This window comes from Chiloscyllium punctatum, chromosome 24, assembly GCF_047496795.1.
Source record: "Chiloscyllium punctatum isolate Juve2018m chromosome 24, sChiPun1.3, whole genome shotgun sequence".
Taxonomy (NCBI): Eukaryota; Metazoa; Chordata; class Chondrichthyes; order Orectolobiformes; family Hemiscylliidae; genus Chiloscyllium; species Chiloscyllium punctatum.
Genome location: NC_092762.1, coordinates 14,338,119 through 14,354,932, shown reverse-complemented (window position 1 = coordinate 14,354,932; position 16,814 = coordinate 14,338,119).

Genomic DNA, 16,814 nt, shown 5'->3' with positions numbered 1-16,814 from the left:
AAAACATTAGTGGGTAAGATTAGCAAGAATCCAAAGTCATATTTTTGGTGTATTAAGGGGAAGACGATAATGCGGGAAAGAATGGGAGTGTTAGGGACTAAGGGGACAGCCTGTTTTTTGCAGCCAGAGAATATGTTAAATGCATGCTACGAATCGGTCTTTAGTTTGGAGAACCTGTTTCTGGATTCAGGGAGAGTGACAGTTTGACGCTTGAGCAAATTGACACAAGAGCTGAGGAAGAATTGGAAGTTTACGCAAGATGGAGTGGGCAAATCACCAGATTAAAGACCACCAAGTCTCACATCAGTGAGTGGGAAACAATTGTAGAAAATTCGGAGGGCTGTTGAGGCTGGATCAGTAAATATCTTCAAGGCTGAGACAGACAGATTTTTATACAAGTATTATGGGAAATTGCAGAAAAGTGGAATGGGGTATTAACAAAATAAAAATAACCTAATCGAAGGAAAAGCAGACTCAGTTAGAGGATAGACATATTGTTGTCCCTATGTCTAATGGTGTTCTTTCCCAATAGCCCTGTCTTCACAAGAACATCACCTCGAGGGATTCAAGGAATTCATAAACGCGATACTAATAGACAGAAAGTATGAGAGGACTGCGACAACACAGATTGCCTGTTGGGGTGAGGATTTGCATGGACAAATCACCACTACCAGAAGGAAGACCTCAGCAAGACACCCTTCAAGGCCAAGCAGAGATCTGCACTGGGGAGCAGGTAGTCAGTGGCCAGGTGTCAAGGAGTGCTGAAGACCGAAACACTGCATCACTGTCGTGTCTCCTTCCTTCGCTGGCCAAAGCTATATGTGGAGAGGTAGAGAGACATGCTGTTGTAGCAGAGTAAGCAGTAAGGCTTCAGAGAGCTCCAGCTCAGAAATATGTACAGTTAAACTGAAATAAAGTCCTTTTAACTTTATTGTTATAGCCGTCGAGATGGCAGTTAGGGCAGTCGCCCATTCCTCTTGTGGGATGTGGGAGCTCACGGAGATTTTCACCGTCCGTGATGACTATACATGTGGACAGTGCACCCAGCTTCAGCTCCTAGGAGACCGTGTTAGGGAGCTAGAGCTGGGCGGCACGGTGGCTCAGTGGTTAGCACTGCTGCCTCACAGCACAAGGGACCAGGGCTCAAATCCTGGCTCGGGCAACTGTCTGTGTGGAGTTTGTGCATTCTGCCCGTGTCTGCATGGGCTTCCTCTGGATGATACGGTTTCCTCACACAGTTCAAAGATGTGCAGATTAGGTGATTTGGTCGTGCTAATTTGCCTGTAGTGTAGGGGAGTGGGTCTGGATGGGCTACTCTTTGGTGGGTCGGTGCGGACTTGTTGGGCTGAAGATAACTTAGGATGCACTCAGGGTCATCCGAGATGCTGAGGACTTCATAGATAAGTGCTTTAGTGTGGTGGCCACACCCAGGACACACCCCTAGTTATGTTTCTTTAATGACTGTAATATTGCAGTCTAACGTTCATCGCTCTCAGTTCATTAGCTTTACCTGTCAGTCCTGTTGTATTTAAATAAACACAATTTAATCCAACAGGCGTTCCTTGTTTCCTGTTAGATTCCAGGTAGAGAGTAGCTGTGCGACCACCAGGAATGGCAAAGGGAGTAGGCAGAGAGTGCAGAAATAGCCTGTGGCCATTCCTCTCCATAACATGTAGACCATTTTGGATTGTTGGGGGCGATGTCCGTTCAGGTGAAAGCAGCAATAGTCAGGCTAGTGGTATTACCACTGGCTCAGGGGCACAGCGGGAAAAGGTAAAGGTAAACAGTACGTTAAAGATAGGAGGGTTGATTGTTAGTGGGACAGATCGGAGATTCTGTGGCCACAAACGGGAATCGAGAATGGTGGGTTACCTCCCCGCTGTTCGTGTCCAGGATGTCTCCCAAGTGGCTGCTGAACCTTCTCAAGGGGTTGGGTGAGCATCCAGAAATCATTATGCACTTTGGCACAAATGATACCCGTTGAAATAGGGCCAATGTTCTGGAGCGAGAATACAGAGAGCTCGAAGAAACATTTTTTAAAAAAACCCTTGACAGTGGTAATCTCCTTCGAGGGAGATTACCGTCCGAGACATGCACTGGAAGGGACACCAATATTTTGGCGGCCAGTTATGCTAGTGTTACGAGGGTGGGTTTAAACTAGATTGGCAGAGGGTGGAATCCTCAAGAGCAGGGAGGCAAGTGCGAGGCTGGAAGGAGGTAGAGTAATCAGAAATAGTAGATTTAGGCTCGAAAATGAAAGAGAGAAATGCCTTTTGGATTAAATTGCATCTATCTCAATGCAAGAAAGCCTACAGGTAAGGCGGATGAACTCAGGACGTGAATAGATAGGTGGGACTGGTACATTATAGCCATTACACAAACATGTCAGAGTGATTGATAGGACTGATAGCTTAATGTGCCAGGGTACAGGCGCTTTAGGTGAGACAGAGATGTTGGAAGGAGGGGAGTGGAGTTGCATTTCTGATCAAGGGGAGTACCACAGCAGTAATCAGAGATAAAATAACTGATGAATCACCCAGTGAGGCTTTGTGGGTGGAGTTAAGAAATAGGAAGGTGTTCGTGAGGTGATTGGGAATGTGCCATAGGCCCCCAAATAGTCAACAGGAATGAGAGTAATAAATATGCAGGGAGAGAGGGGAGACCTGCAGGAGCAATAGGGTTATCATAATAGGGACTTTTATTTTTTCCAATACAGTCTGGAACGGCCAGATCATTAAGGGATTTCATGAGATAGAATCTGATAAAAGCTTCAGGAAAGTTTCCTCGAGCAGTATACAGAGGGTCCTACTCAGGAAGGGGAAAAACACGAAATTTTCTTAGGAAATAGGGCATGGCAGGTGACTGAGTTAACAGTGGGGGAGCACTATGGGACCATTAACCGTAGTTCCATTAATTTTCAAATAGTTATGGAGAAGGACAAAACTGGTCCACAGGTTCATGTTCGAACTTGGGGCATGGCTCACGTCGAGGCCGCTGGGATCAAGGGAACTCCTGGAGGTATCTTAGAGATACAGGAGTTCTGAAAAAGGAAAACAGTAGGGTGAAAAGAGGGCAAGAAAGAGCCTTGTCGAGAAGATTAGGATGAATCCAAAAAGTTACTTTAAATATATTAAAATAAAAATCAAAAACTGGATAGAAAATAGGACCCCTCAAAGACCAATGTGGACAAGTAAGTGTGCAACTCTATGTGATGGTGAAGTCCTCAATGAATATTTATACTCTATGTTTACCGTGGAGAAAGACATGTTGACTTGAGAACTTGAGGAAGTTAGTGATGAGATGTTAGAGCCAATCTATATCATAGTTGAGGAGATTTTGGACATACTAGAATGTTTGAAGTGGATAAATCTCATGGTCCTTACCCGATATATCCAAGAACACCTCAAGGGGCTCCAGAAGAATTTAAAGGGACCCTGGCTTACAATGTTGATCATCAGTTACCACAGGTAATGTCCCGGAAGACTGGAGGATAGCAAATGTTGTGCCCTTATTCAAGAAGAACTGAACAAAAAAAATCCTTGGAACTACTGATCAATAGGTTTAACATCCGTGGTAGGTAAGTTACTTGAGAAGGTTCTGAGAGATAAGATGTACATGGATTTAGAAAGACAGGCTTTGATTAGGAATAGCAAGTGTGGCTTTGTGCGATGAGGATTGTGCCTGACAATTCTCTTAAAGTAAGTGGATGATGTGTCCATGAAGATTGATTTGTGTGGGACAGTAGATTTCAAAACATGTGGTGTTCGATAAGCACAGCGGGTCAGGCATATTCGAGGGGCAGGAGAATCTATGTTTCGGAATAAGCCCTTAATCAGGAAAATCCAAAACATCGATTCTCCAGTTCCTCTGACGCTGCCTGACCTGCCGTGATTTCCAGTGCCACACCTTTCGACACTGATCTCCAGCATCTGCTGTGCTCAATTACTCCATTGGCAGTAGATTCATTCGATATGGATTTCAGTTACAGCAGAACAGAATGATGCTTTTTAGCCCGTGGAGCCTGATATACAATTACAGGAGGAGACCAATAAACCCCTCGGGCCTGTAAAACTGTAACCAGATCATGCAGCACCAGTATCCAGTTGCACAGCAACAGGTTCAATCTATTCAGCTACTTGAAGTCAGTAAACAGGAAATGGAAGAGATCACAAAGTGACTGCACTATAGGGTATACTGGAATAAAACCAAGCTACATAGCCTCTCAGACCTGCCCTTCTATTCATTAAGTCAGGGCTGATTTGCACTCAGCTGCAATTTCTCTTTCAATTTTTTGTAGCTGTCGACTCTCTGACGGGTCAAAACCCAATGACACCCACTCGCAACCCCCAAACATTTCAGTGATGTAGCCTCCCCTAACTGTCTGGCCTCAACCATCACTATTCCCTGAGAGAAGGGACTACTCCCCACACATATACCTTGGCCTATTGACATAGATAGAAGATATGAACACAGTGTAAAGTTACTGGACTTGATATCATTGGAGTATTTGATTGAGCAAGATGTCAAGTAGACTGAACAAAATTGAACTTGATGAGAATCAGTTGTAAACTCCCCGCTGGCTGAATCATTCAGAGCACAATGGGGCTGGTGGACATCAATCCTCCCAGTCCCTGGATATCTTTGTGGGCAATCCTCAGGGTAGATTCTTCGGCACAAACATCTTCAGCTTCTTCATCAATGTCTTTCCCTCTTTCATGCAATCAGAGGTGGGGATATTCTTTGAAGATTATACAATGTTGAGAACAATGGGTCACCTCCTAAGGTAATAAAATATCAAATCTGGACAACATTCAAGCTTGTACTGTTAATGTAAAGGGAACATGAATTAAAAGCACTGCTGGAGAATAAACATTTCCACAGTTAAAAGAAAGTGGGACCCCTTTAGCAACTCTAGATAGTTTCACAGTAATATAAGAAAGCCATTCAGCCCATCAGATCTATTGGATAACAATAGGTGCAATGCATTCCCTCACTCCTGCCTATTACACAAGAAGACAATTTAAAATAAAAACAGGTGTTGGAATCCAAAATACACACTCAGGAGCTAGAAGAACAGAATAAGCAAGGCAGCATCAAGACTTTGAGAAGTGAATGCCTTGGATATAACCCTTCGTCAGGACTGTGGATGGGAGTAAGGGGGTCTATAGATAAAGTGGCGGGTGAGGGAAGAGGAGGCAGAGTGGCGAGATGTGGATAAGTGAGCACAGATAAAGGGTATCAGCGAGTTGTTGATGGAAGGGCTGAATCCAGTTGGTAGCTGGACAAAATGTTGCTCAGAGGAATGGAATGGAGGCGAGGGCTTGGGAAGGGAGTCGGGGGACTGGAAGGGAGGTTATTTGAAATTGAAGAATTCAATGTTGAGTCCCCGGGGTGCAGGCTGCACAGGTGACAGATGAGATCTTGTTCCTACAAATTATGCTTTGGTTCATTGTGGCAATGGAGGAGGCCAAGGATGTCCATGTCGGAAAGGCATTAGGAAAGAGAATTGAAATAGGAAGTGACTGGGAGGTCTTCCATTCCACCTTTCAGCTCCCAACCGGATTCATCCCTCTAATCGGCCAACCAGGTTGCACCAACCATTTGTGTCCACATAGCCGTAACTGACCATCCCCCTGATCTCCCCACCCCAACCACTCCCTTCACTCTTTATCTGCAGCTCCCCCTACCCCCCAACCCAGTTCTGAAGAACGGTTATACCTGAAATGTCGACTTTCCCAGCTCATGGTGCTGCCTTGCTTGCTGTGTTCTTCCAGCCTTCTGTTTGTCTTCTATAACTCAGGAAGATAGAGTCTATTCTGCACAGCGTGCTGGTAGGCAGGAACTAAGGGTTTCCCACTGATGTCCTTGAACCTTGCCCTCGGGCCAGGAGGAAGACATTCAGTTCCTCCAGACACTGACACATGAACAGAAGAGGCCATTAATCCCCTCTAAACTGTTAGACTAAAATAGGAGGATGTCATTGTTGCTGCAACACGACAAACCAATGAGCCATAGACTGCAAAGACAGACTGCTCCATGTTGTTCCTCCTGGCTCTATTATTAATGGTACATGCATGCTATGTTAACGTGGTTTGCTGACCATGAGGAGGGAAAGTGAATGGTTTGTGCCAAGTCCCAAGGAGGCATCTTCCATCTCCGAGATGTTATGAACTAGGTTAGACTACTCCAAACACTTTTAACCAGCCATCCCAGAGCATACCTTTGCAATTTGTTTCGGTAAGTGTACAATGAAAATTACCAGGGGTAATTTAGCTAGGTTGACTACTAGATTTTGAAACAGACAAAAATTTCTTCATAAAATTACACAATGAAACACAAAGAACAGAATAAAAAAATCACGACAGAATTCAACCTATTCTCCTCGACTTAATTATGCTATTCCGAATACACACAACTGTCCCAATAAGCAAACTCCCAATAATAAAAAAAACCAGTATAAATGGAGCACAAACTTCCAGGTTGAAGTTGAAGGTCAGAAAAGAGAGAGAGTTTCCAAACAGCTCCCAGTCGAACTTCCAAGTTCAAGACTCAACTGAAAACTGGTCAGCTCAGTTATTTCAGCTAAAATAGCTCATCACTCTCCGTTCATTATACTGGTCACTTATAAAGCATGGCCACTTTGGGATGAAGACTCATCTGTTTCCAGAAAATAAAGACCTCTGAAAGTACTTTTCATCTCTGTACCAAACCAGACTGATCGGAGCTTGGAGAAAGTGAGGAAGGGATTATGCCAGAAACGTCGATTCTCCTGCTCCTTGGATGCTGCCTGACCTGCTGCGCTTTTCCAGCAACACAGTTTTCAGCTCTGATCGGAGCTTGGCCCCGTTTTATTGTTCCTCTGAAATAAAACCAAGGACAGAGTCTCCTTGAGCCGAGGAACAGCTTTTCGACAAAAAGGGAGATGCTTTGTGACACATCTCTCCCCCCTTAAAAAAAAATCAATAATAAAAGGTGGCTGCATTTTTAACCCTTCAAACCCAGTTAGTAGTCTTAAAACTGACAGCTATACTGTACTAATTGTAAACATTCAAACATGCACAAACCCATACAAAACCGGGCTGCTGTATGCCCACCACCGAACACCTCCGTATCTCATTCTAGTCTCAGTAACTCATCAGCTTTCACGTTTTCGCGATCTGCCACATGCACAATTGTCAGATCGAATGGCTGCAACAACAAGTCCATCTAAACAGTCTGGCATTTTTGTCTTTAATTTTTTTCCACAAATGTCAATGTGTTGTGATCAGTGTATGCGATTGTCTCAGATGCATTGCTGGTAATATAACACAGTTATGGTGTAATGCCAACACCAATTTTAAAGTCTTTTTCTCCACTGTTGAACATTTCTGTTGATGTACGTTCGACTTGCCAGAAAAACACCCGATAGGTCTTTCTATTCCCTCATCATCCTCCTGCAGGAACACTGGACCAATACCGACATCACTGGCATCGATAGCCACCTTGAAAGACTTCGTGTAATCTAGAGTAGCTAATATTGGGGCAGTGTCTAACACAGGTTTTAGGCTGGAAAATGTCTTTTGACAGTCCTCTGTCCACTGAGAGTTCTTGCCCTTGACAATTCGGTGAGTGGAGCAGCCACACCGCTTAAAGTTTGAAACAAACTTTCAGTAAAATCCAGTCAACCCCAGGAACCGTAGTATTACATATTTATTTTTGTCGAAGGTGTGGAACATTCCCCAACTACTTTCGTTTTTGTATCTCATGGGGCCATTGGTCCATGTCCAATAACATGACACAGGAACGTGACTTGGCTTTCTCAAATTCACTTTCAGCTAGGTTTACCAGCAAGCCTGCCTTCTGAAGTCGATCAAACAAGTCCGATAAATGCTGTAAATGTTCCTTTCAAGAGTCACTAAAAACTACCAGGTGATCAATGTACACCACATAGTTGGGGAATCCGACAATGACCTCATTATCAGTCTCTGAAAGGTGGCTGGATCGTTTAATATATCAAATACCACAACTTTGAACTGAATCCATTTAGTGTTATGAAAGCCGAAATTGCCTTTGCTCTCTCTGACAGAGGTCCTTGCCAGTAGCCTCTGAGCAAGTTCAACTTAGAAATGTAATTAGCTTCTCCCACTTTTTCGACAAATTTCTCCAAACATGCAACAGGATATGCATCAGTCTTTGTAACGAAGTTGAGTTTGTGATAGTCCACACATGTCCACTGGGTAACATCTGGCTTTGGCGCCATGACTATACATGAGCTCCAAGCACAGTAACTCATTTCGATTATGCCATCTTGGAGCGTGTGCTCTATTTCCTTCTGAACCCTTGCCAACTTTAGAGGATAATGCCTTTAAGGATTATTATTTAATCAGAACAACATCTCCTGTGTCTACATCATGCACAATTATGTTCGTACTTCCCAGTTTATTTCCGCATATCTCTCCAAGATATCGTAATAACTCTTTCAGGTTAGTATGCTTTTCTTGTGGAAGGTAACTCAGTAATTTATCCCAATTTTTGACAACTTTCTCATTGTTCAATTTGATATTAGGAATGTCCAATTCAGAATCCTCTAAACGTGGGTCTTCCTTCAGTGTTGTAATCATTAATACCTTCTCTTCTTGCTTTCCTTCCCTATCGAAATACCTGTTGAGCATATTCACGTGACACACTCTGTGACATTTCTTACTGTCTGGAGTCCGTACCAAGTAGTTCACCTCATTCAATTTCTTCCCAATTAGATAAGGTACACTAAAACTTGCTTCTAAAGGCTCAGCTGTGACTGGAAGTAACACCAATACCTTATTTCCAATTGCAAAATTGCGAATTTGTGATTTCTGATCCACTTCCTGTTTCATTCTATGCTGCGATACTTTTAAATGCTGTCTAGCCAACTCTCCAGCTCTATTTAATAGTTCCCTAAAATTTGACACATTGTCCAAATGAGTGGTCTCTGAATTCTGCCTCATTAATTTCTCCTTAACCAATGTTAACAGTCCTTTTACTTCATGCTCAAAAATTAATTCAAATAGTCTGAATTTGGTCGATTCATTCTGTGCGTCTCCTATTACAAATAGTTCAAAAATAATTTCCTTATCGCAATCATCTGGATTATCCTGACCATAAACCCTCAACATGGTCTTCACTGTTTGATGCCATCTCGCTCATATTCACTGTGATTCCGAATAATATGTAGCAGATTTGAATTGCTTTATTCCCAAGTTATCGATCACCTGCTTGAATAGTTCGGATGTGAGGTTTGATCTATCTGGATCTCTTGGTAGTCCGTACCTACGTAAAAAATAAGTTTTTTTTTCTACAATTCTTTTACCTGTGATGCTGCATAATGGGTCTGCCTCTGGAATACTAGTTGACACATCCATTATTGTTAAGAAGTACATACTCCCACTTAGTCTTTGCGATAGGGGACCTACACAATCTATCATGACTCTTGTGAAAGGTTCCTCAAATGCTGGGATAGGTATTAAAGTCGCAGGTTTTATTACTGCGTATGTGACATGTTTGAGACATTTGGCAATATTCACTACATCTTTGTGATGTCCAGGCCAGTGTAAATATCTTTGTATTTCAGCCTGTAATGTCCTCACCCCGAAATGATCTCCACGTTGTAGCTCACGTGCCACTCGCAGCACTCCCTTTCTATACCCAACAGACAAAACAATTTGATGAATTTCTGTGCACGTCCGATCTGCTTCAATGTGTGCTGATCTCCATATCTGCATTAAAACATCATTTGTTAAGTAATAACACACAGGAATGCATTCATTCTCTTTTTGCTAAATATCTTTTGATATAACTTCTGTAACTCCACATCTTTCTACTGTAATTCAATCTGTTTAGCAGAGCTAAAAATACGTTCATATTTTCCGACTCGGTCCGTCTGTTTTCCACTTATCTTGTCAAAAAGAAACTTTTGGATAACTCTACGTCAGCTTCGTTATCTGTGCCTTTATCCTGCTTAAACCTGTGCTTCTGTGATCTTCTGGTGATGCAATCAGGGGAAATTCCTGGAGACATATTCTCCAGGTCTTCATTTGCCTGTATCTGCACTGGCTTTTCAACTAGAGTAGGCAGCACGCCTACCAGTGAAGCAGCTATATTATTTGCAAGGACAAATTTTATTGCTAGAGCTGAACGTTAGGGCTCTTGTACACCTACCGCACATGCTCCAATCTTCTCTGGACACTCTAGCCTCACTTTACATAACTGAGCACTTTTTTCCTCACTATGAATTCCTGTTACCAGTACATTTTCTGGAAGTAGTCTGTCAAGAGTGCATAAAGCCTCACCCCTCAGCATTACAGACTGAAAAGATCCTGTGTCAATTAATATTGAAACCTTCTTACCAATTAATCCTGGCCTATGTGAATAAACTTTACCCTTTCATGTAAGTTTTTTTTGCCGATTTGGCACGTCCACTGATCATCTTTAAGGAAGGACTTTGACATATACCTTACATGGTCAAGATTATCAATAATATGGGAACAATAAAAACATAAGTAATATTTAATTTCAGTTTTTATTTCCATCACAGCTGACCATCAACAATTCCTTTGTTTGTTTCTTTCTCTCTATCTCTCTCTTTTTCCATCTATTCAACTCAATCCTTCTCCTCTTCATAACAGATGTCGGTGTCACCAACATCAATCACACTATTTCCCAACTGTGTTCAGTTCCGATGTATGAATCGAATTGCCAATTCTATTTTTCTCTCGACCCGAGTGGGCTGCCAAATCTGCTCAGTTTGCCTGGCACTTTCTCGTTCTTCATTGTTTCTGATCTGTTGCATCATTCTTTGTTTTATATAACCTTAAATGTTGTTATTATTTGGAATGTCTGCATCGCTGACAGGGGCAGCATTTGTTGACCTAACCAAATGCCATTTACTGCGAGGTCATTCTTTCAGGCAGTACAGAACCAAGCACATTGCTGTGGGTCTCACATCAATCTTAAGACAGACCAGAGAGTAACGCAAGATCTATTTACCAAAGGACATCAGTGAAGTAGATAAACGTAAATGCTGGAGATGTAATGGTTGTTATTAGTAAAACTTGCTTTTTTCCAAATTCCTGTCTTGTGTATTTACTTTTGACATCGTCTGTGGTAGGATGTGGAACAGTGTCTTTCTGTGTAATAACCTGTGCATCTGAATTACATTTCTTCCGACATTACTGCTCTGAGAGAGTGTTCCTGTCATTAAGTTATTTTAGAGATAAGAACAAAGATGTGATCGAAATATTTGCAACTGAAAGAGTGCTTAGAAGAGACGTGGAACCATAACGTCTGAATTTTAATGAAGCATAGATAATGGATAATTAAGCGTCAGCATTGAAGCCAAGATGGTGACTGGGCATATAATCGAGCTGGTAGTGGGTTGGTTTGGTGATGGACAGAATACCGAGACATTAATGAATTCAGGGAAGAAAGATACTTCGGTATTGTGAACAGTCTTGTTCTCAGATGTTTGTGAGGGCGGTTCTGAAATTTGCATTTCAGAATGGAATTTGCATTTGAAACTGAAGACAATAGTTTCTGTCTTTGTCAAATATAGATAATAGAAATAGCAAAGAAGTTCGCCTTGGTTGAAGAGATTAATAAATGGATAGAAATGAAGAAACTTACCAGGAACACCAACAATAGCGAGGATAGGATAGTAACCCGCCTGGATAATCAGCAGTGCACCCCGTATCCGATCTGGTAATGATGACCAAGACCCGGAAAAAAAGAAAAGACCATTGGATAAACTCCTGCCCATTGTTGCAGCTTTCCAGTCTAATGTTCCCAGATTCTGATCCATTAATGGATCATTTCAGACTATTCTCAGACGTTTAAATCTCCTTTTTGTGTCACTGCAGCTGTGGCCCTTTGAGCGTTGGAGATGATGCATCTGCTGCTACAATGGCATAAACCATTGCAAGAGGTCCCTTACTAATAAGAGACGGAAAACATCCAGTGACACAACTAGGATCCATGGAGACTGGCATTAATCACAGTCACTGAACAAACAGCTCCATTTAACCCCTTTCAGTATGGTTCCTTCAGTTCACAAAAACTACTGGACTGGATTGAATATTGGCACCGCTAGCTATTGATCACATCTCCCGTCAGCCATTGCTCTCATGAAGTTAGTAGTGAGGGAGAATGATGCATGTTTTCTTATCGGAAGGCTAGATGATTCTGTTGCGTTGTCCCTTTGCAACACTGTAACTGGCTGAACCGCCCACCACTACCACCCTCAAAAACCACAATCTACATGCTGTTACCATGCAGATCTCTCCTCGACTAGAACAGGCACCATCCATTATATTTACAGTAGATATATTTGCACTCCAATACATAGGAAATGTGAATTTGCCTGGGTATTCCTTTAATTGATCTAATAAGGCAATTTTGTATCTTCAACACTCAATGTGCTTCATCATTTTTTAAATATAAACTCACAAACACCTTAACATATTTTATTAAGCACAAATTTCTTCACTTTCTCCTCATGGTAGCATCATGCCAGGGTTTAGTCTGGTGAAACCCCTTTGGACTGAATCGCTGACAAGATCATTATTTATAAAGCTGATTCAACCTGTACACAATAACCCTAACAGTCTCTCAACAAAACACTATCATTTGGAAAGATACATTTACTCTGGTACTTTAATCATTTTGCATGAAGAGCCACATATCATTTACTTCCTGCTGCGTAAAAATTCTGTTTGTGACTTATGACCAAGCACATCCAGGTCTGTTTCAACAACAGAACTTCCCAACCTCTCACGATTTAATGATCATAAATGTGAATGATGATATTTGTTGTTCATATCTGAAATATTTTACATCTTGTGAAGAGCTACTGCACAAATACAGATCCTTCACTCCAGATAATCCTTCAATCATTCTCTCGATTATCCAACTTTTAGTACATTTGGTGTATTCCACCCCTACCTACCCATTGACTCTAACATTCCCCACTCATCTGTATTCAACCATGTCAAACGTCTGCTGAAAATTCGAATACTTCATTCCCACTGGTTCTCAATTGTAGATGTCACAACAGACAATCTCCACAATATCCAGCAGGTTTATCAAAGATCAAGATCATTTCCCCTTCCTGACTCTAGATTGACTCTACCGAATCATCTCATTATTTTCCAAGTATCTCGTTGTCACATTACTCACAAAAGGTTCCAAGGTTTTTTCTCACATCTTACATCAAGCTAACCACTGTTTAGTTCGCTGTTTCCTCTCTCCATCCTGTTTTAAATATTTAGGTTTATAATAGCTGCTTTCAAGTCTGGAGGATCCTTTCCAGAATCTAACCAGCTTTGAAGAATAATCAGTAATTCTTTCACTCGCTCTACTGCCACCTCCTCAATACTCGGGGACGTAGCTCATCAGATGCAGCAATATACCAACCTTAAATTCAATGAGATTTTGAAAGACATACCTTTTATTAATTCTAATTTCCTGCTGTTCCTCATTTTCACCAGTCACTCTGTTCCCTTGTATTTCTGGATGTTTCTTTCAGCATCTTCCTCAGGGAGATGGACACAATATATTGCTCTCAGCAGACAAATGGGTTCTGTCAGAAAGTGAATATATCGGAGGACTGCCCTCAGGTGATGATGGATATGTTACTCACCACTGCCTGCAAAGTTCCAGAATTAATCCAGTTTAATTTATGGTGAGCATCAGCACAGTTCTGTCACTGGTGTGAGGTTACACAGTAAACTGAAGGAGGGGACACAGCTCAGTGACCACCTCAATTTTGAAACAAACTGCTTTCGTACCTGACACCTGGTCCAGCTGAGACAAATGTCCCGGGAAGTCCCAGTGAAGATAATGTACTGTCCTACACCTCCCTATTTATCGAGCTTTCCTTCCGTGGAGCCTCATCTCCATTTGTTTACCATGGACCCAGACACACTGTAAATGCAGTGTATAGAGTGGGGTCAACAGACCCAGCAGCCGACAATACAAACCCGAGATAAGCATCCACAGAAACTCCACTGATTTTCCAATGACAGGATCAAGTCAATTCCCCACACGGAAGGTGCACACACTCAGTGTTGAAAATTATTTCCACTCCTGAGTTTCTCTTCCTGGCTGAGAAAGCCATTGCATCTCTGCACACTCCCACAGTAGGAGGTTCTCTCTCCAAAGAAGCATTACCTTCCTTGATATCTCAGCAACTACAAGGGCACCACCAGAGAAGAGAGATAGAGGGAACCTAACTCACTTTAAACAGGGACATATCGAAATGGATGCGATATTCAGGAATATGGGAAATAGGGAAATGTGAGAAAATTTGCCATTTTGTTTTCCTTTCAGTTTATCATCAGCAATCCCTGTGCTCACTTTTCATTTCTTTTCCTCTCTTTTTCTCGCCATTTCTCCATCCATTCAATTTACACCTCGCCCCCACCTTTCCCTCTAACCCAACCATCCATGATACCAGTATAAATAATATTATTTCCCTGTTTGCTTTCAACTGTGAAGCAGGGTCGCTGGACTCAAACTGTTTATCTGCATTTCTCATGACAGAGGCTGCCATACCTGCTGAGATTCTCCAACACTTTCAGACGCTGGAGAATTTTATTTTCGATCTCTAGCACCTACCGTTCCTTGGTTTATTTCACTTTTAATGCTGTTGTTTCACGGGAAGCCAGCATCATGGGCAAGGGCAGCATTTGTTGGCCATCACTAATTGTCCTTGACCACGCGGCCATTTTTCAAAACAAAATGCAGCCAAAAATGTTTCTGTGCCTCTGAAGTCACACTGAGTTCGGACTGGATAATAATGTTAAATTTCTTTATCAAAGACTATCAGCAAAATAATAAAAATATATCTTAACGGTTTCTGGCTTCCATGAGTGAAATTAGGTTTTATTCCAATTTTTGTCATTCGAATTTAAGCTCTGTCATCGGCTGTGGTAGGATGTTAAACACTGCCTTGGATTCACAGTCCGTGCCTCTAAATTACCCGTATAGTTACATGATCACTGTTGTGGTTCTGTTCGCCGAGCTGGGAATTTGTGTTGCAGATGTTTCATCCCCTGTCTAGGAGACATCCTCAGTGCTTGGGAGCCTCCTGTGAAGCGCTTCTGTGATCTTTTCTCCGGCATTTATAGTGGTTTGAATCTGCCACTTCCGATTGTCAGTTCCAGCTGTCCGTTGCAGTGGTCGGTATATTTGGTTCAAGTCAATGTGCTTATTGATTGAATCTGTGATTGAGTGTCATGCCTCTAGAAATTCCCTCGTTGTTCTCTGTTAGGCTTGTCCTATAATAGTAGTATTGTCCCAGTCGAACTCACGTTGCTTGTCATCTGCATGTGTGGCTACTAAGGATAGCTGGTCGTATTTTTTCGTGGCTATTTGGTGTTCATGGATGCGGATTGTTAGCTGTCTTCCTGTTTGTTCTATGTAGTGTTTTGTGCAGTCCTTGCATGGGATTTCGGACACTACATTGCTTTTGCTCATGTTCAGTATCGGGTTCTTCGTTCTGGTGAGTTGTTGTCTGAGCGTGGCCGTTGGTTTGTGTGCTGTTATGAGTCCTAGAGGTCGCAGTAGTCTGGCTGTCAGTTCGGAAATGCTCTTGATGTATGGTAGTGTGGCTAGTCCTTTGAGTCGTGGCATGTCCTCGCTCCGTTGACTTTCCCTGAGGCATCTGTGGATGAAATTGCGCGGGTATCCATTTTTGGCAAATTCTTTGTACAGGTGTTCTTCTTCCTCTTTTTGCATTTCTGGGAGACTGAAGTGTGTTGTGGCCCTTTTTAACAGAGTCTTGATGTAACTTATTTTGTGTGTGTTGGGGTGGTTGCTTTCGTAGTTCAGGACTTGTTCTGTGTGTGTAGCTTTCCTGTATACCTTTGTGGTGAATTCTCCGTTCGGTGTTCTCTGTATCATCACGTCTAGGAATGGGAGTTGGTTGTCCTTTTCTTCCTCTCCAGTGAATCGGATTCCTGTGAGTGTGGCGTTGACGATCTGGTATGTGTTCTCTATTTCTGTGTTTTTAATGATTACAAAGGTGTCATCCCCATATCTGACCCAGAGTTTGGGTTGAATTTGCAGTAAGACTGTTTGTTCTAATCTTTGCATTACCGCTTCTGCTATGAGTCCAGAGATGGGTGAGCCCATGGGTGTGCCGATGATTTGTTCATATATTTCGTTGTTGATTGTGAAGTTTTGTTGTGAGGCACAGGTCCAGTAGTTTGAGTATGCCGTCTTTGTGATAGGTTCCCCGTCTTGTTGTCTGTTCTGTATGTCCAGCAGGTTGGCTATTGTTTCTCTGGTTAGGGTTTTGTCGATAGAGGTGAACAGTGCCGTTACATCGAATGAGACCATGGTTTCGTCCTTGTCTATGTATGTATTTCTGATGATGTCCCAGAATTCCTGTGTTGACTGTACAGAGTGTCTGGATCCGCTGATCAGGTGTTTCAGTTTCTGCTGTAATTCTTTAGCCAGTTTGTGTGATGGTGTCCTTGGTAGTGATACGATTGGTCTGAGTGGGATGTTTGGTTTGTGCACTTAGGCAGTGCATAGAATCTGAGGGTGTTGTTGCTTTCAGGTTTCATTCTCTGTCGGTCAAACCTGGTTATCTGTCCGTTTTTTTTGAAGGTTTCTCAGTGTCTTGTTTCCTATTGGTGAGCTGCGGGGTGGGGTCAAACTCCACACAATTTCATCCACAGATGCCTCAGGGAAAGACAACGGAATGAAGGCATGCCACGACCCAAAGGACTAGCCATACTACCATATATCAAGAACATTTCAGAACTGACAGCCAGACTACTGCGATCACTAGGAATAAT